At 39.4% G+C, this 23,289-nt stretch overlaps 1 long non-coding RNA gene and 3 gene segments (V, D, J or C); all 4 read right to left on the minus strand.

The window, feature by feature from the left end:
• Positions 1-23,289, minus strand: part of LOC122970078 — a 916,362-nt gene that overhangs the window by 546,559 nt on the left and 346,514 nt on the right.
• The window catches only part of LOC122970080, an 891,879-nt gene that overhangs the window by 506,488 nt on the left and 362,102 nt on the right, over positions 1-23,289 (minus strand).
• LOC122970079 overlaps positions 1-23,289 on the minus strand; it is an 808,187-nt gene that overhangs the window by 436,263 nt on the left and 348,635 nt on the right.
• LOC122970151 lies at positions 16,158-18,000 on the minus strand. The gene is made up of 2 exons (XR_006399158.1): positions 17,484-18,000; positions 16,158-16,308 (listed from the first exon to the last, which is right to left on the minus strand). It is a non-coding gene; the product is annotated as an uncharacterized LOC122970151 (long non-coding RNA).

Raw genomic sequence — 23,289 nt, forward strand, 5'->3', positions numbered from 1 at the left:
CCTATCTGTACTGTTAATAATTGTGTTTACCCTCTGTGGGTTCATTTATTACAGCAGCTGAGACCACAGGAGGCTCCCGACGGCAGATTAAGGCAACAGAAACCTCATTTAGAAGAGAAAAGAGTAAGAAGATGATCCTGTCACTTAGGATAATAATTATTTTAAGATTCTGCATCAATAAATGACCCCCCCTACAAAATATAGACACACTGTGGATTTTGGCCTCCATCACTTCCATTGAAAGCACATTTGAAGGATCTTTTAATATAAAGTATGAAAGGAGGAATGATTACAGCGAGGAAAACCTCTTTCACTGTTCATATGGACGCCTGACTGCATTCAGCCGTGAAGGACACATTCACATTTTATCGAGTCATGTCTTCACACAACGGACTTCTAAAAATGTGAACCTTTCCCTTAAAGCAGTCAGTACAGGAGCACACAGTATTGTATACAAGTGTAAAACACATTATATCAGATATAAACCATTTTAGACATACAACACTCACATATTGCTGATGGTAAGTATCCAAAAAACCTTCTCTGTAAGCATCTACTGTAATCTACAGCTGAAGCCGTTTTCAGTGACTGAAGATGAACCTCAAAAACAAAATCTAGTGTTCAAATTTGCCCAAATAAACACACACTTTGTGTTAAGTTTGAAGACTACAAGCTTACTTAAGATTTATTGAACGTGATGAACAGCGATCAGGTTTTCAGTCTGTGGAGAGTAGTTCTGTGTAAGGCGGACACCACTGAGCATGTGCAGGAACGTGATCGTGTTGTTCTGAAGACGTTCCTTTGAGAAATTTACAATGTAGCACAAAGTCAAGAGGTTTTGATATGAAGTCCAACAAACTGGCAAAGCTGTAAACAGAACTGTGTTCCTGCACATGCTCAGTAGCGTCTGCCTTACACAGAACTACTCTCCAGAGACTGAAAACCTGATCGCTGTTATTAAAAAAACTAACGTGACCAAACTCTTCATGATGAAGGAACATGTCACCCAGCGGTGTGACTCACTGATGTGTTTTTAATAAGAATAAGATATATCAGACTCTGATACACACACATTACTTGTTAGTAGATCAGTTAATCTTTTAACTCGTCTTTTAAACGCACAATATGTAATTTCAGCCGCTAGGGGTCTCAATCAAAACAATAACAAAAGACGGAGTGTGATGACAGTGTGAAGTAGCAAGGGATCATGGGAGTTATTGCTTTCGTTGTTAAACAACCAGCTGTTGTTCGGCGACCACCGGACTTCCTGGAGGGGCTGTTAGCTGAGCTGCTGCTAACGTTTGTCCAGTTTATTTCTCTGATAACTTAAGATCCAGACGTCCAATGACTAAAATCCTTCTTCCGGCTAAAAGATATAGTTAAAAACCACCTAAATTTATCATGAAAATGTGGCTTAAAACTGAATAAAAGTCCATTTATAACAGTTTGTGTGGAACAACCACAACGCCGATGTATTATCTTGTATGTGTGTAAGTTACTCTTTGGTAGACACCATTGTAGCGGACAAACACAGCGCCGCCGTATGCATCTGGTGCGTGTTTACTCTTTGGTAGAGGAGGTATGACGTCATCGACAGGCGACCAAATGAAACGGTCCGTTACTTTGATTAAATTACAGATTTCTCTGAGTTTGAAAACTGTTGGAAACATTTGGGAAAATGTAAGTACACAACTCAACAACATATATAACATAGGTCTAATGTGGAATAATTACATATTATAGCTTTAAGTCTTCCTATTTAGCATTTATATACATACATATACACTTAAAAGTGTCATTATATCTGTTTACAACATTATAATGTGTTATAAATCATTTCTTAAATGTTTATATGCTTATAAATGCTAAATACTGGAACTTAATGACTTGTTTTAAATGTATAATTGTGTGAGAAAACAAGTTAAAAATGATTAATTCTATTTTGTTAAATTAGATGTCAGGAGGGTTTTTTCCCGCCATATTTACAGATTTAATTATGTTAAATAAAAAGCTTGATAGCATCTCTGCTCTTTGTTCTGCAGGAGAGAAACCTGTTCAGGTCTGTAATCCGTCTCTCCAACAATTCACTGGACTTTATTGGCAACGCAATAAACGGAGGCCAATAGTCGGAGTCATTCAGCTTGACGTAATTTATCTGTAAATCCATATATTTTTACACAGAGTGTTAATAGTCCACAATGAGCCTGGTGTGAATTACAGACAGACGGTTGATAGGAAACACAGTGAAGAGGAGGAGGAAGAGAGGGAGGAAGCAGTCTTAGTTTGAAATTTGCAGCGTTTATTCTTTTCATCCAGATGAGAATGACGCCTTTTAAACTCAACTAATAGAAAAAAGACGCCTGAAAAACCTCTTTGTCCCACGAGAAGAAAACATTTTACACTTGTTATTTCAAGTTTTTCATATTCAGATAAAAATCCAGATACCACGTAAATGCGTTTCTCTTGGTCAGATCACAAAGCAGATTGCAGTACTTCTTAGTTTTCCTGGGATAATGTAAGTCTTGTGAGAACTTGTACACTTTTCTTGCATTTACACGCAGCTTTTTAGAGCTTCGATAACTATCCAAACCCCCCCCAAGAGGCACGAAATGATAAAGTGTAAACAGGGTCAAAGATAAACGTACCTGATACTCAGAAACTGAAGCTGCTGCAAGGAAACTTTATGTGAAAGTGTGAGACTTTTAACTTTTGAACACAAACAAACCAAGACTGTATAAGCCGGAGGGAGAAAACAGCAGCAGTCAGACTGTTAACAAAACCTTCTGGGACTGACGGTCTTTAAAACCTGAGGTTGTTGTCCAGTGTTGGCAGGCGGGCAGGTTGGCAGGTATCTGCAGGCTTCAGCGCTGACAGAAGTGATGCTCTTTTATCTGTTTTGTGTCAATAAATGTCATTTTCTGCTTTAACTAGCGCAGATTTAAAAAGAGGACATATACTCCACATTTCCAGCTTTATATTTATATTCTGGGGCTCTAGTGGAATATCTTTACATGATTTCCAGTTAAAAACTCCTTATTTATCTTCTACTGGTCCTTTATGCAGCCCCTCAGTTCAGCCTCTGTCTGAAACAGGCCGTTTTAGCTCCTGTCTCTTTAAGGCCCCGCCTCCTGATGAGCCCACTCTGTTCTGATTGGTCAGCTTCAGGAAGCTTCCTCCGGCTCCGGAGGCTACGTAAACAAACTATAGTAGCAGGATTTCACTTCTTCTTCTCCTTCTTTACTCCAAATGTCAACTTCTCAAATCCATCCGTACATGTTGGAGCTGAACAACACATGGAAACGCCTTAGCAACCACCTTAGCAACCAAGGCTACAGAACGTATGTAAGGCATCCATTACGTAACGTAAGGCTACGTAATGGATGTATTATAAGAGTTGGATACCGGACTAAAAATGGCGCCCATTCAGTCTAATAGGAATTGCTCGCCTAGCGCATACGCCAAAAAAAGTTTCTAGCTTCCGGGTTGTGCGGCCCACTGAATATGCGCAGTAGTGTTTCCCTCACTGGCCCCGCCCACGAGCTCCTGCTCGGCCCGTAGACTTTACATTGTGATGACGTTTTTCTCGGTTTGAGGAAAGTTTTACAAACATAAAACCTCCATGGATCAAAAGTTCATAATAGAAAGAGTCATAGTTGACGTTGTTTGTAGTTCGAGGCGTCCTGTCAACAGTTTTACAGGCATCTTTTTTACAATAGTGGTCTATCGGGAAAATCCTTTTTGGGCCACAGGGGGATTTTTTGCTGCAATAACGCGAGTGGCCACCGGGAAAACTTGGCTGCAAGGCTGCGCGGTGGCGTCCTATCCAGCTCTTATTATACATCCATGGGCTATGTAAACAAACTATAGTAACAGGATTTCACTTCTTTTTCTCCTTCTTTACTCCAAACGTCAACTTCAAAATCCACAGTGTGTCCACACAGTCATTTAAAAGTCTGTGTGAAGCTTCTATTCAGCTTCATCAGTCTGAGTTAGTCATATCAAGTGGATATCTGACACATTTACAGTCTTTTTAGCATCAAATTCCCTCTTTGTGTTTCCTCGGACAGTGTTTCCCTGTTGAGCTGCAGGTGGAAGTATAGTAACAAAAAGAGGGACTTTGGCACTAAAAAGACTGTAACGTTGAAAGATATCTACTTGATTTGACTCATTTGGACGCTGAAGCTTCATATTAGCTTCAGATAAACTTTTAAATTGCACAGAGGGAGGACTGTGGATTTTGTCCTCCATCACTTCCATTGTAAGGTCATTATGAAGGGATCTTCTAATGGTCAGTATGAACAGGAGGAATGATTACAGCAAGAAAAACAGCTTTAATGTTCATTTGGCCTCCTGACTGTTGGTTTAAGACACACTTGAAATAGTATTAAAACAATAAAAAGCATAATATTATCACCTAAACTGGTCTGAACAGAAACATCCCAGCGATGAGTAAGACATGTGTCACAAACAGAGGATTTTACAGATTTACTGTATAAATAGCTGATAAATAATATGGTGTGAATTTCAGTTCTGTTCATCAACCAGAATATCAGCAGCACTGTGTTTGATTTCTGTCCAAGATTCTGTTGGATTTGTACTAAAACACTGTCTTCCAAACTGTTGACTCAGTGTCTTTTTTAATAGGTGTGGGCATTACTTTTTATAGCGGGAGACACCCTGCCAAGGTCAAATGGTGTCATCCTGATCCTCTCCTGCCAGACGCTCATTACAAACACTGGGAATCAGAAGTGACTCAGGTTTCTACAGTTATCAAGGACGGCCAGACTATCAGTCAGTTAATCCACAGGTCCGAGAGGAGGAAAGACACATTTATAACGTGGATTGAGGCCTTTAAATGATTACTATATTACTCTTATTGTCAACAAATCGTCATGTTTGGATCCAAACCAACAATGAACTGATTGTTTGTGTATCAAAGCCTGATATATCTTATTAAAAACATGTCGCTGCACTGGGTGACATGTTGTCGTGGGGGAATCTTCAGATGGACCAGAGGTCTTCAGGTCACCCACAACTCAATTAATTTACCAATTATTATGAAAAAGACTCAAATGAATACACTGGAAGCTGGTAGAGTTCAGTGTGAACAGGTTTACTCTGCATAAAGAGCAACACAAAGCAAACCGAGGCCTTGATCCCCGGATAAAGAACCTAATGAAAAATCATAAAACATTAAATTATATTCCTCTCATAACCCCTCCTAATGTGGAGCTTAACTGCTGAACCCCACCTCGCTTGATCGTAACACTTTGGTAATAATCCAGACATGACTCAGCTACAGAAAACAAATGTGTCTCATACTTCTCTAACAGGTATCAGTTCCACATTTCTCCCAGTACACATGAAGATTAAAATATGATATTGCTTCCGTATTCCCTCGGGAACTGTCTCTAATAAATGTTAATGTTTTCTTTACACAGTTACTGGTCTGTTCATGGAAGGACAGTTTGTGTTCCTTCATCATGAAGAGTTTTGGTCTCGTTAGTTTGTTTAGAAACGGCTCTAAAGACGAATAACATCGATCAGGTTTTCAGTCTCCGGAGAGTAGTTCTGTGTAAGACAAACACTACTGAGCATGTGCGGAAAGATAGTTTATATTGCAAACAATTTATATTCTTTCATCTTTTTAGCTTTTATGAAGTTAATGCTAGAAAATGTTCTCTGTACCTGGTTGTGGAAACATTATAAACGCAATAGAAACTCTGGATGTTGACGTCTCGCCCTCTCTGCATGTTGCATTTCCTCTTCTGAATGCTCTCAGCTAAGACTTTCCAACAATGTCAAGAGGTGAGTAAGTTCTCCTGGAAGACGTTTGGTCTTCAAGTGATTTTCAAGACAGAAAGTGAGTCTGCTGACCGACGAAGCCCAACAAAGAAAACTCTGGATTCAGGTTTCCTGCCCGGCAGTGATGGTCGGACTAGTTGTCATTTACAGACCGTCAGGAACGAGAAGGTTCATCAACCTGAACCTGCAGACGTGCTGCTGGCAGCCCTGCAGTAGTCAAGGTGAGTCAGATACGACCTCATCTTTTGGGTGACAGATGCAACTATTAGCTGCTCTTCAGTCACGACGCTCAGATTTCCAGCAGACGTTGTTGGAGAGACCGAGGAGGAGCTGCCTTTAAGTCCAAATTTAGCACAAATTTTAACCATCATTTGGGAGGAATCTGGACAATTAATAAAATGGTAGAGAGTAAACAGAAGCTTGGTTTCCATCCATGAGTAGTAGCAAATATCAGCAGTTGGTCACATTCTTCTAATACGTCATCATTTATTCACTCAGTCTGTTTATATTTTATCCACACAGCTACTTTTGTTAGTAATATTTCAAGATTTTTTTGCAGTTTTAGTTTTTCCACTCAGGTTTTTTTTTAATGTGTGAACTGAAAATGCAAATAAAAAATAGATGAAAGTATATTTTTGTGTTTTTTTCCACCACTAAAGACATTTGTCCTAACTGGAAATCACTGTAAACTCACATGAATTACAGTATTTTTCTTTTTCGTTAAAGATGAATAGAGTCAGAGAGGAGCATCACTGCAGACCACTTCAAACGCTGCAGCAGCAGAGCCCTTCAGTGAGAATGACACTTGTGATTATTCTAGTCATCGTGCATTCTGTTTACGGGATAATTTGACGCAGATTCAATTAAAGAGAAATTAAACTTTTCCTCATTTAGCCTCTGGAGGGCCCCTCGGAGGCCCCTGAACCTCCTTCAGGAGCTGCTGATCCAATCAGCCTGTCAGAGGATGAATCATTACGTTAATCAAAGAGTCAATCAGTCAAGCAGCAGGTCAGTCAGCGTCTGTCTGATCCACAGATGACCCGTCCTCTGATTTCTTCATATTACATAAAGTAGCTTCTGCTCTGTGATCTTGTTTGTGTGGCGAATAAAACATGTGAAGCTCGTCTTCGCTGCGATTTGGAACACGGACGTGATGCGTTTAGGTACAAGAAGAAGAAGAAGTGGCTTCCTCAGCCTCAAAATGCTGCTCGATGATAATTATATTCAGTCTCGGCGGGGAACCCCGGCGCTCTTTGGCGTTTGTTGTTTAAGTGTTCATATGTGTGTGAATTATGCGGCGGAGAGATGAGGCCCGCAGTCGTGCAGTCTGCTGGAAGTGATGTGATTCCTGTGACAGCGGAGGCAGAGAGGGAGACAAACTCGATTAATCGTCGCCGGGTCGTGTTCCCGAGAGGATGTGAGGCTGAGAGGAGGCGACAGATGAGGGGAGGAACTGTTTAACCCCCAGCCGATTCCTGTCAGCTCCACGTCCACGCCGTGTCACTGACGGTACAGTAGCACCGTTTAAAAACAAGGAATCAACTCGAGTGCACCGCGCCGTCCGTCAGAGTCGCGGTTTAAAGGTTAACGACACACAATAACTGATAGGAAAATTAATTCACTCGTTTTCACATGTGAGGCTACAGCAGTCGTTACGGGTTTTCATTTGATCACCAAATGAGGAGTTTCTCATTTCCAAGCTGCCGAGATCAGAGGTTTCAAAGTCTGTTACCCCCCCCCCCCCCTCCCCCCCCCTCCCCCCCTCCCCCCCTCACAACCCCCCCCCCCCCCCCCCCCCCCCCCACATCCCCCCCCTGATAACTGCGTTCAAGCTGTGAGGTTTTTTTAATCTGGTTTTCATTAAAGGACAAATCTGTGTTTATGAACAGACAGAGGAGAATATGAGATTCTGATTATTAGTGATTATTGTTCCTTTTCTTACCTCAATTTATTTCGATGATGCTTTGGAACTACACTTCCCATAATGCCCTGTTTTAAGCCTTTATTTACATTATTGTCTGCATTAAAAGTCTGCTGAATCAGCTGTTAGCAGCTCCTGTTTGTAACATGTTAACATGACGTACCGACGACTGTCAGAAAACGTAAAGACGTGATGATTCTCAGGCAGGTTCTGCAGTTATAAAAAACGTCTTATTTCTAAGATTTATGGAAGTTTATTCATGACGCACATCAGAGATGATCATAGTTTTTTTTTTATCTGGTTTTCATTAAAGGACAAATCTGTGTCTATGAACAGACAGAGGAGAATATAAGATTCTGATTATTAGTGATTGTTGTTCCTTTTCTTACTTCAAGTTCTTTCAATGATGCTTTAGAACTACACTTCCCATAATGCCCTGTTTTTAAGCCTTTATTTACATGATTGTCTGCATATAAAGTCTGCTGAATCAGCTGTTAGCAGCTCCTGTTTGCAGTTTAACATGTTCTGTACTTATAAAAAGTGTCTTTTTTTCTGTGATTTATGGAAGTTTATTCATGATGCAAATCAGAGATGATCGTATCCTCAGGAAGTTATAATGAATCTAAAAATGCGTGTTTAGATTTGACTGAGTTGCACAAATTTGTCTGACGGAATAAAAATATTAATTCATATAAAACATTTAAAAATACAACAAATCCACGAAGCTATTACAACCAGGATGTATTTAATCATCTCTGCCTCCTTTTCAGTATTTGTCTTGATTTTTTCGACCTTGAGAACATAGATTAATGTGCAATACGTGAATCCAAGATTATAAATTAAACTTTTACTTTCTAATAAATAAACAAGCTAACTGAGCAGGCTTCAGTTTATTAAATGTAGATCAAATAATGTATAAAATGTATTCATGGACAGATCCTCACCCCTCCTCCTCCATCACTGTAAAATATAATCATGTCAACATGTTGGAGCTGCAGCTCAGAGCTTAAAAGGTTAATGAGATTTATCAGAGCGAACATTAACATACAAAACACTAATTATATTTACACAAACACACACACACACACACACGCCTGCATTAAAACAGCTTAACATGTCTGGACACATTAAAGCTCTACGATATGCTGAATGTGGATTTACATTAAAAAGCAGCAGCTGGTGTTTCAATCGTTTTGCTTCTTATTTATGAGACTTTTACTCCACGTTTTAAAGGGAAATAAAAACTGCACCGCATTAATCTGACAGTCGGGAGTTATTTTACAGACTCGCATCTAACATCCATCATGACACGAGCTCAATAAAACGTCGGTGTTGCCAGATGACAATCTTTTATCTCAAAGTGTCAGTTTCAGCGGCGACATGAAAAGCAGCCTTGTTTGAAACACGGGTTTGATGTTTTTTTTTTTTTTTTGAAAGAGGTTGGAGGATTTTTTTCTTCTTTTCTTTGCTTTTAGAAAAAGCTTGTAAATCCTTCAACTGATCTGAAAGCATAAAAATCATCAAAACTGGAGATGTGAAGCTTTTGAATGACACTGACAATATGACACGTTGCAACAGTAAGACATTTTATTTCTCCTGAGTGTTGTGTAAGAACATGTAATCTCTCACAGATATTGTGCATAATTTAGCATATTTTCATGCTCAGCAGCTCGGCTCGGAGGATGTCGGTCCGGACTGAAATATCTCAACAACTACTGGATGCATCGATATGAAATTTGTTCCACGATCCTCTGACTTTTCCTCTGGTGCTGCTATGAGGTAGAGATGTGCAGGGAGCCCAGTATTTGTATTTGTATTTGTTGAGGCAGCAAAATTATTTGTATTTGTATTCGAATAAAAGTGGAAAGAGGCTTAAAAATCCTGTTTTTGTTTTAGCTCAGCTTTATCTCTGGTTAACACCCCCGACTCCAGGACTGATGTCCAAATTAGGAAATGTGCGTCATGTAGCAGGTGGATGTGACTCCCCTCACTAAGATTAAAACTTTATAACAGGAAGCGTGTGTGATAAACTGGAAGTGTGACATACGTGGATGTTTACCCTGTAGCGAGGCTCTAATGAACGATACTGTCGACTTGCATTATGGGAAATGTAGTATTTTGGCTGAGCTAAAGATAGGCGCCTCGTTTATTTTTTACGGAGGCCGCGTCAAGCAGCACAGAGCAGATGGAGCTGGGCAGGAAGTCAGACACAGAAACAGCATTGAGCATCCGGTGACTTTTCAAAATAAAACACCCCGTGTAGACTCCTGGTCGTATATCAACAATGAACGCATTTAAACAGACGAATAAAGAAACCATTTAACTACGTAGCTACTTAACCACAGCAGAAGCACAAAAATCAAGGAAAATGACCAAATCAACGAAAGCTGAGCAAGTTAACAAAATTGGGCAGTTTAGCTGCCCTGCTACTGCAGTAATTACGGTAGCCTTAAGAGACTTTATCAGCTTTGACTAGGCTGCTGTAATTACTGTAGTAGGAGTGCAACTGACTTTAAACGGCGGAAGGCTTCCCCGCAGTGAAGACGCTCCGCTTCCGACACGCTCCCGGTGGAATAGGGCGCCGTGCAGAGGACGGAGCAAAACCGCGTCGGAGCCAGAACGCGGCGCACACACCCGGTGGAATCCTGGGTAAAAGTCGGGATATTTTGACCTCTGCTGCTTCGATTTTGACCATTTTGAAAATGTGTCTCTTGCAAGTCTCCACACTTCATGAAAGAGTAAATCACCAGAGTTGCCCTTTAATTAGTGATTATCACTTGTAATAAAGTCATTCAATGGTAACCGAGGGCGCCACAAGGCTGAAAAATAACCTTATTTTTTTAATCTTCTTTTTGAAAAACCTCCTTTTTGGTCTCTATTACATCCCTCCCTCATCCTGTGATTTATTTATGAAGCTGTGCCTTGTTCCCTGTGTTCCCTCCACAACCGTAACACGCAGTAATCAGCTCAGTATGGGCCAAAAACCTGCATGTAATGGTTATGGTGGCGAACGCTGCCAAATGACCTGCATTAACGGCTCTCTGCACTCTTTTATCTCATATTAAATCGAATTTTGCGGGCGAAACGTAATCGTTCTTTCATGACATTACATTTGCATTACACTGCAGCTGTTTTAACTGATGCTGTTATCAGAGGCTGTTTCATAATGCCGGACACTTTAACAATGTGTGATTTATGTATACAAGGGTCGCAACGAAACTGCAGGGACATATTGAAGTCATATTTCATGTTTTGTCACAGCTTTTAAACCCTAGAGGGCAGCTGTATTTCAACACACCGGTGACAACAGGCTGAAAGGAAGTTTTTGTGTTTTCAATTTAATTAAGTATAATATATACGCTCAGCCTTTAACCTGTATAGCTGCTGTGGTAGAGAAGATAAAGGTATGTACAGGGGGGGGGGGGCATTAACCAATTAGTTGATTAGTTAGGGAGAATGAACCCATGAATGTTTCATATCATCGCAAACTTGAATTATTTTTATCTAACAAGACCAACCACCAGTATTTCTACTGAAATCTGCTCACTGCACCTCTTTTGCTTGTAAAATATATATATGAATGTAAATTATTATTTTTATATGGTTTTCAAATACATGTTTTTATTTGAGCTAAGCTAGCAGCACAGCTCTGTGGATGGTTGTATTTATTGGTCCAGACTGAAATATCTCAACAAATAATAAAAAGATCGACATGACATCTGGTTTATGTCCTGATACCTGCAAAGCTTCTTCCCATCATGATACTTTACTTACTAAACAACATCGTTTCCGCCTGATGAACAGTGATTTTCTTGCTGAAACACAGATTCTCTTCGTCTCTGATTATAATTATACATGATGCAGGTTAAATGACCGTCGTCAAGAGAATCTTTCCAGTGAATAAAGAAATAAGTTAATTGTTCTTTTGTTGATCAGACCTACAGTTAACACAAATACTTTATTATAATATCACATTTTAGAGTAATACAGTTGAATCTTGTTATTTGTTTGTCCACGCTGGTATGAAACTGTAGTGATGTTGTGATGTTGTATCAGAGCAGTTTGATCAGCTGCAGCGTCCAATGATGATTGAAAATGTTTCAACTTGACTGAAAATTTGGCCTCTTCAGGTTTAATGGCTCCAATTTATTAAAGGAGACATATTCTGCGTTTTAGAGTTTTTTATTATTTATATCCTGTTATGATGTCAGATGTTAAACATGATCAAAGTTCCAAAACTCGAGGTGAACGTACTGATATTTGACGTTCTGTAGCCTTGGTTGCTAAGGTGGTTACTAAGGTGGTTGCTAAGGTGTTTCCATGTGTTGTTCAGCTCCAACATGTACAGATGGATTTGAGAAGTTGACATTTGGAGTAAAGAAGGAGAAAAAGAAGTGAAATCCTGCTACTATAGTTTGTTTACGTAGCCTCCGGAGCCAGAGGAAGCTTCCTGAAAGCTGACCAATCAGAACAGAGTGGGCTCATCAGGAGGCGGGGCCTTAAAGAGACAGGAGCTAAAACGGCCTGTTTCAGACAGAGGCTGAACTGAGGGGCTGCATAAAGGACCAGTAGAAGATAAATAAGGAGTTTTTAACTGGAAATCATGCAAAAATATTCCAGTAGAGCCCCAGAATATAAATATAGAGGCTGGAAAAGTGCAGAATATGTCCTCTTTAAAGTATAAAAACTCCAAGAAACAAGTAGAGGCTGGAAGAAGAGAACTGGAGTCTCTGGTATGTTTGAAAATGAGAAGCGTATTTATTATGAATATGGATATTAGTCTCTGGTGAATTTATGTGATTTTTATTCTACTCTTTTCTTTTTTTTGGTACTTGTTAAAAAGTGAAATATGTGACACAGCTGCTGTACATCACTAAGAAAACAAAACCATCCCATTAAACATTAATGAAAGTAACCTTTACTTGCAGCCTTAAATGAACGTGTTGAGAATAATTTTTTTTTTTTCTAAAATATCTGCAGATGCAGGGTTTGAATTACAGGGAAGCTTAGAGGAGCTCAGCACAGGGGAGCTCTAAAACACCGTCTATTTCTGTGTCACAGGTTATTGATTTTGATTTTCTGCACATTAAAGATCCTGAAATAAATAATAACAGTAAAAATATGTCAATGTTCTGTTTATTCACTCATTACATTCCAATTTCAGAACATTTGTCTCCACTATAATAAACATAATGCTGCATCTGCCATTCAAGCCACTTGTGCTAACAGGTTAGCTAATGTGAAGCGTGAATGGTACATCGTTAGGAAACAGTGATTTTATTTGGTAGTAACCCCAGATTCTATGAGTTTAGGCGTAATCCTCATGCGCAGTTGTGAAGATTTTATTTCCTGCCACTGTGTTGCCTCTCAGGTACGTCTCCGGTACATCAGACAGACTTGACCTGAGATCTGCTCCCGTTTTTTCTTCAGTGTTTGATTCAGTCACCTGTGGAAGGAAGAAGATATGTCTTCGACTCAGCGCCTCGCCGGATCGGTCAAACGAAGACGAGCGATGACAACAGTGCAGCAGCTGCAACGTCTAACAGTTCCTGCTGACAGTGAAGCTCTGAGGACAGAGAAGCTTCAGCACCAGAAACCACCACCTGCAGCAGTGAACCTGGTGGTGCAACATCACCTTTCAACTGGACGAGGAAACAGTGGAGTGAGAGGAGAAACAGGAATACGTGGCTCTCAAGTGAGGATGTACAGTATGAATGGAGTCAGAAAGCTGCTTGCTGAAAGAGCAACTGGATGGATGTTCTACCAGAACTACAAAGCTTGTTGCTAAAACTGCAACGCAAGGAAACATCTTCAGTAGATGCAAGTTGCCACATTCAGCCGCCAAGAAAGCAGAACATCACAGATCAACTGGCTCTCTGATAGCAGGCTGAAGATAAACCGTCTTCAGTTCAATCAATCTATAATCGACAGCTTGAAGAAGCGACTGCCTGACCTTGTTCCAGATGCTAAAACAGCTGGATAAATGCTTTTGGCTGCAGCAACACAGCGCTGCTCTGATCCTTTATGAGGAAACTGAAGTGTCAGCATTGTCAAAACCACTGAGAGAAGCGGCCCAGATGCTGTCGAGGAGTTACGGGACTTTAAATTGTAAAACAGAGCAGCGGAGAAAACTTCAAACGGCGAGTCTGACCTGCTGCCCACCTCACTTCTCTTCATGGATCTGAATGGACCCCCTGCAGAGCGGTTTGACCCTCTGCATTCATATCATCCTGGATTAAAGGCGACTACTGACCCTCAACATCCTAGGATACAGGTCATACAGCAAAGACAGAAGACAGAAGACCCCAGACTGCTTCTGAAACAGGAAATGATGTATTTTGTTATGATTGTTATATGATTCTTGTGGGAGTCGAGTTATGATTATGTATGTTTAGTTCAGTAAATAAGTGGAGTCTACATTTTGTTAAACAATTCATGTAAACTGACATTACGTATAAGTAATTGAATGAGTTCATTAATAGTAATTTATTAAAGTTTAGCTAATAATCATTTGGTTTAATTGATGTTGATGTAAACTTTCAGTTAAAACAGTGAAGTAGGTTACTGTCACTTTAAGAGATCTACTGGGGTCAACCTGTGGTTTCCAAGGGTTGAGGCTCTAGTGAGGACCGGAGCCACATGGGTTTCTTACTGTAGTCCAGTTTGCTGATTAGGAGAACTTGGCTTTGAATACTCCTGTAAGAAGATACTACAAACTGTGGAATAAATACTTGTTTTATCATTTTTTTACATCAGAGTCCTGTAGAAGTACATACATAAGTTAGACTAAGGCCCTCGTTGAGCTTCAACCAGCCACATTTCATCGTTCCCTTCCTGCGATGAAGCTGATGTGTGTTTATCAGATTGACTTGCATGTTGTAGCATAATATATATGTGTGTGTGTATATATATATATATATATATATATATAAAATATCCTGTATGCAGTAACTTGTGTGGTGTTTCAATTCTAAGAAGAAGTTTAGAAGCAAACCATTGGTCGATTCACTTTGTGGAGGTTTTTTTGTTGATGTTGCTCGAGTGTTTTTTTTTTTTTTTTAATTAATTTTCAACAACATAATACATTACAAACCTACAATTCAGACAAGACAGACCAAAAACCCACAACACAAGAGCAAACACAAATACAGAAAGAAAAACCAAACAAACAAAAATCAGCAGAATTCACAACCTGGTGCATTTATAAAATGCTGTTTGTATGTAGTTGAACTGTTATATTCGTTTCCCCCGTACTTATAACTATTGACGAGTGATGACCAGTCCCTTACAAACTCCTCAACAGAGCCTCTTAACACATATGAAAGTCTTTTCAATGGCAAAATGGACATAAGTTTTTTATACCACATCAGGATATCAGGAGGCTTCGTCCAGCTGTTTTTGTGGATTTAGAGGGATTTCCATCCCAAATATTTTCTGTATCTCGTTTTGGACTGAGAGCCAAAAGATTGCAATTTTAGGGCACAACCACATAAGATTATACTATATATAATATATAATATATAATGTATATATATACTATATGTACCAACATGATGGGGAGCAGTTAGGATCATATTTACATCGAGTGTTTTTTGTCTCTTTGTTTAACCTGCAGGAACAGATTTTCTCTGTATAAAGTGATTATTGACAGTTTTAACTCTATGTAGAAACAGTAGGATGCTTCTTAACCCTGCTGTTGACCGTGCACGTCCATGTATGCGCGTGCACGTGACATGTTTAGTAGCACACAGTAAAAATAAGTTTCCCCCTGAAAGCTGCTGCTGTGTTTAAATGTTTCATCTGTGCAGATGAATCCTCGCAGAGGATTCAACACGTTCAGTCACATTTCTTCTTCTTCTGTCACAAGTCATTTCACAGCGACGCAGTAATGAGAACCAACACTTGTCTTTCATTTACGCTAATCAGTCGTCAGCCTCCCACTGAGTTCATATCAGATTCACCCACCGCCACCACCGCCACCGCCTCCTCCTCGTCCTTTATGTGGGAGCTGTGGGCACACGGCATCTGGATACTGATGATACTGTGTGTTTGTGTGTGTGACTGACATTTAACCACCGGTGTCACATGTGATTATCGTCTTCTGTGTTTAATGGAAACGTCACACGTTTTTATATATGTGTGTGTGTGTGTGTGTGTGTGTGTGTGTGTGTGTGTGTGTGTACGGTAGCTTGTAACACTTGTACTTTTGTATATTTTATATTTAGCAGATAATTCAGGAGGTTTCCTGGAAATAATCACCTACTAATAACTACTAGTTGTTACTTTTCTCTATTTATCATCCCAAGAAAACTCCAGGATCCACATATCTGGACACCTTGTTGTGATAAACTGACACAGCTGTCAATCAACGCCCACACAGCTGACATCAAAGCTACTATAAAGTCTTCAGATCTTATTAATGGAGCAATAATTTCCAAAATGACCACCAGCACATTTATTAGAGGTTCTGAATTTACAGATTGAGACCAGAATGACTGGTTGAAGAACATGATGAACTCAGTATTTGTGGAGAGCAGATAGCAGAGAGCTTTAAAGTCCTTCAGCCTCGACATCTGGAGCCGCTGCAGGAAATATAAAACTGAAAGATTTTAATAACACTGAACTTAAAAACATCAACAGATGGTTTATAAAACACTATAATGTATTAGTCAGCAGATATGTGTTTATTAATGTATTTGTCAGCTACTATAACTCCACTGGTGGAAGCTGCTGCATAAACAATGATGACAATAATAAAACACAGTTATAAAAATATAAAATATGTCTTCAGAGGAGAAGTTACATTAATAAACATACAAATGCTCTTATAAGTATTTATAAGTAGATTATATATTTATTAGGGGATTAAGGTCACCAATAGTTGTATTTTTAATATCTTTTTAATATTTAGTCGGTAAAATAAACATTTTTAAAGTGTTTTCAGTGTTTCTGTCCTTCTTTAAGTCATCAGCTGTGGTTCTGTGATGTTTACATGAGAAGTTATTAAAGCTTTAATTAGATTCATGTAAAATCAGGTGGGAATAGTTGATGTGATTGATGCATTTTTACTGTCTGCTGTTTGACTGCTGTAGTAAATATCAGCATAAATATATTGATTAATGTTGTGACAATAGGCATGAATATTATATGGATATTATTGTGTTTACATCAGGTGCTTCAGACACCTGCTTCTCATCTCCATGAACAGACAAAAAAATGTCATAAAATTCTGTATTTTTATCCACATTTGACACGACCGTGGCCTGTTGCTGTGTGTGTGTGTGTGTGTGTATGTGTGTGTGTGTGTGTGTGTATTTCAGTATGTATGTGTGTTTGTGTTCCCATAAATCTTCATTCATCATACTCACAGCCGCCCTCCTCCTCCTCCTCCTCCTCCTCCTCCTGTCTACATCAGCATCACTGCCCTTCATCTCCTCTCCCCTTCCATCTTTACCCTTCCTCTCTCTCTCTCTCTCTCTCTCTCTCTATCCCCTATTTATTCTGTACCTCTCTCGCCCTCTCTTCGACCCTCCATATTCCCCCTTCGCTCTCCTCTCAGCTCTTCTTCTTCCTCTCTGTCTGTTCTTCACCTTGTTGCCTCCCTCCCTCTCTCCTCTCTCTCCCTCTCTCCTCTGTCACTCCCCTGCTCGCTCGCTCACTCACTCATTGATAGTGGAGGCGATGTGACCAGCATGCCGAGCGGCTAATCGTTATTCTGCCGGCGAGCGGCAGGAGTCAGGGTGGAGTGTCAATTCACCTCCATCTCTCTCTCTCTCTCTTTCTCTCTCTCTCTCGCTCTGTCTCTCTGTTGCTCTCTCTCTCTCTCTGGTGTGAACAGTGGGACCGTGTGGTGAATGGACGACGGCGAGGGATGATGAAAACAGAAACAGACCTCCGCTGAGATAACGAAAGGACAAACAGAGATAATTCTTAGAGAAGGGAGTGTGAAAGGAGAAACAAACAACTACATATTTTGTCTTGTTTACATGATTTTTTTTTACCTCAATTTGTCGTTTCCCAGCACACATCAGGGGAGTAAACCATACTGACCTGAATGTATTGTTTTTTCTTGGATATTATGTTGGAAAAAGTGTCTTTATCTGAGGAATAAATACTTATTATATCCACCTTCTTCCTGCATTCTTACATCACGCTGATTAAATGTTTACTGTAGATTATTATTGGTCATTTCAAACTGTTTCCTTTTTACAAGAGAAAGGATTTAAGGATGAAGACTGACTGATGATTTTGTGAAAGTTGTCTCAGTAAACTTCATAGACTGTAAAAAAACGTCACCTGTTGGTTTACGGGCTGCCGTTTTGTTTGGACGAGAGGGTGGAGACGACTTTAGCGCTAGCTGCTAGCTTAGTTAGCACGGTGCATTTACAGTAAATGGTTAACTGTGATAATGCTAATGCTAATTTTTGCTAGCAAAAAACAGGCCTAAAACCATTAAAACTAAATGTCCTTACCTGAAAAACTGAACAGCCGACTCCTTAGAGGATCTTTTATTACAACCAAACGCTGGACAAAAGATGAGCAAAATGTTATGATTAACTTTCATGAACTGAAAACACTGTAAAACAGCAGCAGCTACGTCTGTACTCTGTGAATCTGGGGTTACACCATGGTTACGTTATCAACGTTGTCACCATAGTAGTGACCTGTCAATCATGATGTAGTCACGCCCTAAAGCAAACGCTGCTTTATCGTCCATTTTACTCTAAATGTTGCCATAATTTACTAATTAAAATCATGCTGCACTGAAGAAGACGTGAAACTAGCGATTGAGACCATAAACTCATTAGGAAACAGTTCACTGAGGTAATAAATCAAGTGGGAAGTTGGGTAATTTTCTCATAGACTTCCATACAATCGAGCTTCTTTTTGCAACCAGTGGAGTCGCCCCCTGCTGGCCGTTAGACAGAATGCAGGTTTGAGTCACTTCTGCCTTTGGCTTCACTTTTCAGACCAGCAGCTTCCCCGCTTGGTAAACTTCCCCCAAATCCAGTAAAGAGCGGGATAGAGTCGCTACCGTTAGCCTAACTCTGATATAGCATCACCCAGGGCTAACAGCGCCTGTCCTGATCGCCAAATTGTTTTTCCCTAGGATGGTGAAGTCATGACCCGCCCTACTCTGCCTCTGATTGGCTAGTACTTGTTGCCTTCGTTGGTGGGGTTGGTTAGGTTTAGGCATGAGGATTGGTTAGGGTTAGGGTAAGAATATCGGGATAAACCAGTCAGAGGCAGAGTAGTCATGACTTCACCATACTAGGAAAAAAAATATCATGTCTTGAATGGAGCTTTTTCCAACGTGACGTGAAATCCCTCAAAATAATGTAGTTAGCTAATATGTTACTGTTGAAAGTAACACTAGGTTACTATTATAGGTAGTGAGCTCGTTAGCCAGGCATGCTAATGTAAGTTAGTGAGGTTACATGACACAAACACACTGTTTAACCCTTTCTTTACACTTTCATTCATGCTTTTGGTTTTAGAAAGGTAGATAAAAATGACAGAACAGAAAAGACATAAGAACAAAAATCCCCCAAATTCCTCAACAGTCGAGGACAAAGCTGTTGGATTCGAGATGTGTAGAGTTAATGAGTGTGAAGTCATTCAGAGGACATTTATTCCACGTAGTGTTAACGACAGCTCGGCGGAACGGAGGCAAATGGAACCAAACTAAATAACAGACTCGCCTGAAGCGTCACAGCAGGATTCTGCTGCTGAAAAATTTAGTTTTTAATTTGTTTGATAGACTTTGTTCAAACTGGGGAATTTGAATCAAAGCAGTTTTTAGCTTTAACCAAAGAAATTTAATGAACTGAAACACAGAGAAAATCTCTCAGAGGATCAAGTGAAGAGGGAATTTCCATCACACTTCATTGAAACGGGGAAAGTCAAGCCGAAGCTAATGCGTCCACAGCGTTACTGTGGTACCAGTATCAGTGAGCTACTGCAGCTCGGTTGCAGCTCCAGTATGTTGTGGTCATATAATCTGACATTGTGTCGAAGCTGGAAAGTCACAGCTGGTTCCAGAGTGGGTCGCTGGGAGCAGCAGCTCATTAGCATAGACGCAGAAACAACCCATAGAGAGCAGGACTGAAGCAGAGGAGTATGGAGGCTAGGATGCAAAAAAAGACCTGTATGAACATGTTGAAAAGGACGTTAATATAATAATAATAATAATAATAATAATAAGTTTATTTAGTATAGCACCTTTCACAGAAATGAAAATCACAAAGTGCTTCACAGGAAAAAGAGTTGAAAATAAGACCATAAAAACATACATAGAGTAAAAATAAGGTACCACAAGTAGGATCACATGAACAAATGATCATTAAAACATCACACACACCAATCAGACAACTCAAGAAGACACTAAAGCCAACTTAAAAAGATGAGTCTTCAATAGTTTATTAAAAGCTTCTACAGAGACGGCTGACCGTATTTATACAGGAAGAGAGTTCCATAGTGTTGGAGCCACAAAGGCGAGATCACCTTTAGTTCTCAGCGGCGAGCGAGGGACATCCAGCAGGTCCTGGTTGGACGACCTGAGTGACCTACTGGCGACGTAGAGATGGATAAGATCCATGCAGGGCTCTATATGTAATAGCAAGAACCTTAAAATGAATCCTAAAACGAATGGGCAGCCAGTGCAAAGAACTTAAAATAGGAGAGATGTGAGTCATCCTACTGGTTAACAGTCTTGCAGCAGCATTTTGGACCATTTGTAGCCGATTCAGAGATGCTTTGCTGAGACAAGTGAAAATGGAATTACAATAGTCCAAAACAGGATGAAGGCATGGATGATCATTTCTAGTTCCGGTTGTGATACGATGGACATGAGTTTAGCAATAGCAATATTAGTTTAGCAATATTTCGTAGATGGAAAAAAACATGTATGGGTCAATGATCAAAATGTATAATCTGGTCAAATATGACACCAAGATTTCTTAAGTTTGATGAAAGGGACCCGATACTCTCAGTAGCTACCTCGGGAGCAACAATGAGAACCTCTGTCTAGTCAGTATTAAGCTGTAGGAAGTTGTTTGACATGTGACCTTTAAGTTCACACTATACACTAATGTTGACAGGTCACTGTGCTGGAAGTTATTATAGGATACAATAAATTAAATGTTTTGTACCAAGGTAAGAGTTAAACAAAGAAACTTCATTAAATCAAATTAAAATGCCAATTAAATATTCACAACATAGAGTGTTGAAATCAGTAGAGTCAGTGGTTTGTGTGTGTGTGTGTGTGTGTGTGTGTGTGTGTGTGTGTGTGTGTGTGTTGTAAGGTGTAAAACAAAGCATAAAGATAAAACTAAAACAGCATAACTAAAGCAGAATGAGGGGCGGCTGCAGGGAGGAGCAGCAGGACTTATGTAATCTGGATCACACCGAGTGTCTCCAGGTCTTCCAGGTCACGCTAATCAGTCACCTGCAGAACGAGCAGAGAAACACGTTAATACCAAAATCAAACCCCGGAGGTGACACCGGGGGTCATCGCCACCGTTTAATGACACAAGATTACAGCAGAGTATGTCAATCAAGCTGTGACTTTTAAATCCTGCTGAAACCGATTTATGGTTTCTGATCTCTTTATTCTCAGAAGAGTCGTCTGTCGTCTCAACGCCAGTCAGGACTTTTATTTTGGTTTCTTTCTCTTTTCCACACGTGTTTCTTACCAGACGGCAGCATTTATCTTCATCTACAGTAAGTTTTAGCTTGCACTTTGTCTGTGTGAACACAATATGTACAATAAAAATGGATAAAACTAAATCTTTTGTCAAGAGTTGGATGAAAACATTCTGTTTACGGTTCTTTATCTTCGTTCCTCCTGTTAAAAACATTTTAACTGATGTTGTTGTTGTGAATTGTTTTTTATTTGATTGAGGAAAATATGCAATTCATGTTTAGTTTAAGTTATATGTTAAAAAATAGAGATACAGTTATAGCATTTACAGTAAAATGTACACATCGGGATAAACCTGGAAATGGTAATTATTCAGTGTTTATATGGAGAATACACTATAAATACCTGGTTTCCGGTTAAACGGAAATGCTTTTATTTTGAAGGTTTCCAGGAAATTATCTGGCCTGTTGTTGTCGCTAGTTTTAGAGTGAAAAAAGGTGTCGGGCGTGAGCTCCGTTGTTTTCCCGTTTTGTAAACTGCAGCATGTTGGAGGAGAATAAATGTGCTCGTTTAATGAAAGGAAGCTTCCGCTACACAACAGCTGTTGTTGATGTCTGCGTCAAAAAACATCCATAAAACATTATATATTAATATTATTTTCCACTTTCACTGAGTTAAATCTTTTAACTAACATCAGCCCTGATCATAATTACCAAATATTGATTCATGTTCAGAAGTTTAACCCTTTAAATGCCAGTTTGTTTACATAAAGCCACTGTTGTTTTTATGAAAAAACACACAAAAAAATGAATTATTTTCCATATATTAAATTCTAGGGGGACATTTTTGACAGTCTGGGATATGTTAATGATTAGCAATAACATTGATTTTGATGCATTTTTATTCCAACATCCATATCAACACACACACATCATTTTAGTTGCATACATTTGCATCATCAGCAAAACTTATCGCTAATTAAAAAGCCAGAAATGTCCCAGAGCTGCAATAATCAAAACTTTTACACAACTTACTCTGTGTCACTTCCTCTGCAGCTCCACAGAGCTTTTAGCCTCTTTTAGCTCCTAGTTTTGGATTTACAACACATTTCCTGTCTGGTTCAGTCTCGGCTGTTTGTGATAAACCTGCTAGCAGCAAACAGCAGACACACAAAAAATTAGCAAATAGCTAAAGAAAGTGGAACGTTTAGCAGCTGGAGAGCCAGATGTTTCTCTCAGGAGTCGGTGGAGACCAAACCAGAGAAGAAGAGTCAATATTTGACTCAGATTCAAACACGACTTCAATAAGATGATGATGTTGCTCTGTGTTTGCTAACATGTTAGCATGTCAAAAGTATAAGCAGATGTTTTGTTTTTCAGCACAAAATATTGATCTGTCTTTACAAACATTAGGGAACCAGTTAGATAAGAAGTTAGATAAGAAACCATTCTCCTGTATGTCTGGTAGATATGAAGCTACAGTTAGCAGTTAGCTAGCTTAGCTTAGCATAAAGACTGGAAACAAAGGGAAACAGCTAGCCTCTGTCCAAAACCCATCTATCAACCCACCTTAACCTCATTATATCTTGTTTGTTTTGAAAGTGTAAAAAGGACATTTTGCTGTTTTATGAGGGGATTTTCTCATCTAACTTTAAAAGAAAGCAATTAACATATTTCTAAATATGTCAAATTATTCCTTTAATGACTTCAACACAGTGAAACAAAATAGTAATAACTCAGATCATGTCTTCCTTTAACAAATATAATCATTATCTTAGGCATAATATCTCTCTATATATTATATAATAATAATAATAATAGTAAACTTTATTTATAGAGCACCTTTCATAACATAAAATGCAAAGTGCTTTACAGAAAGAGGTACAAACAAACAAGCAGGCAAAAAAAAGATATTTTATAAT

This window comes from Thunnus albacares, chromosome 19, assembly GCF_914725855.1.
Source record: "Thunnus albacares chromosome 19, fThuAlb1.1, whole genome shotgun sequence".
NCBI lineage: Eukaryota > Metazoa > Chordata > Actinopteri > Scombriformes > Scombridae > Thunnus > Thunnus albacares.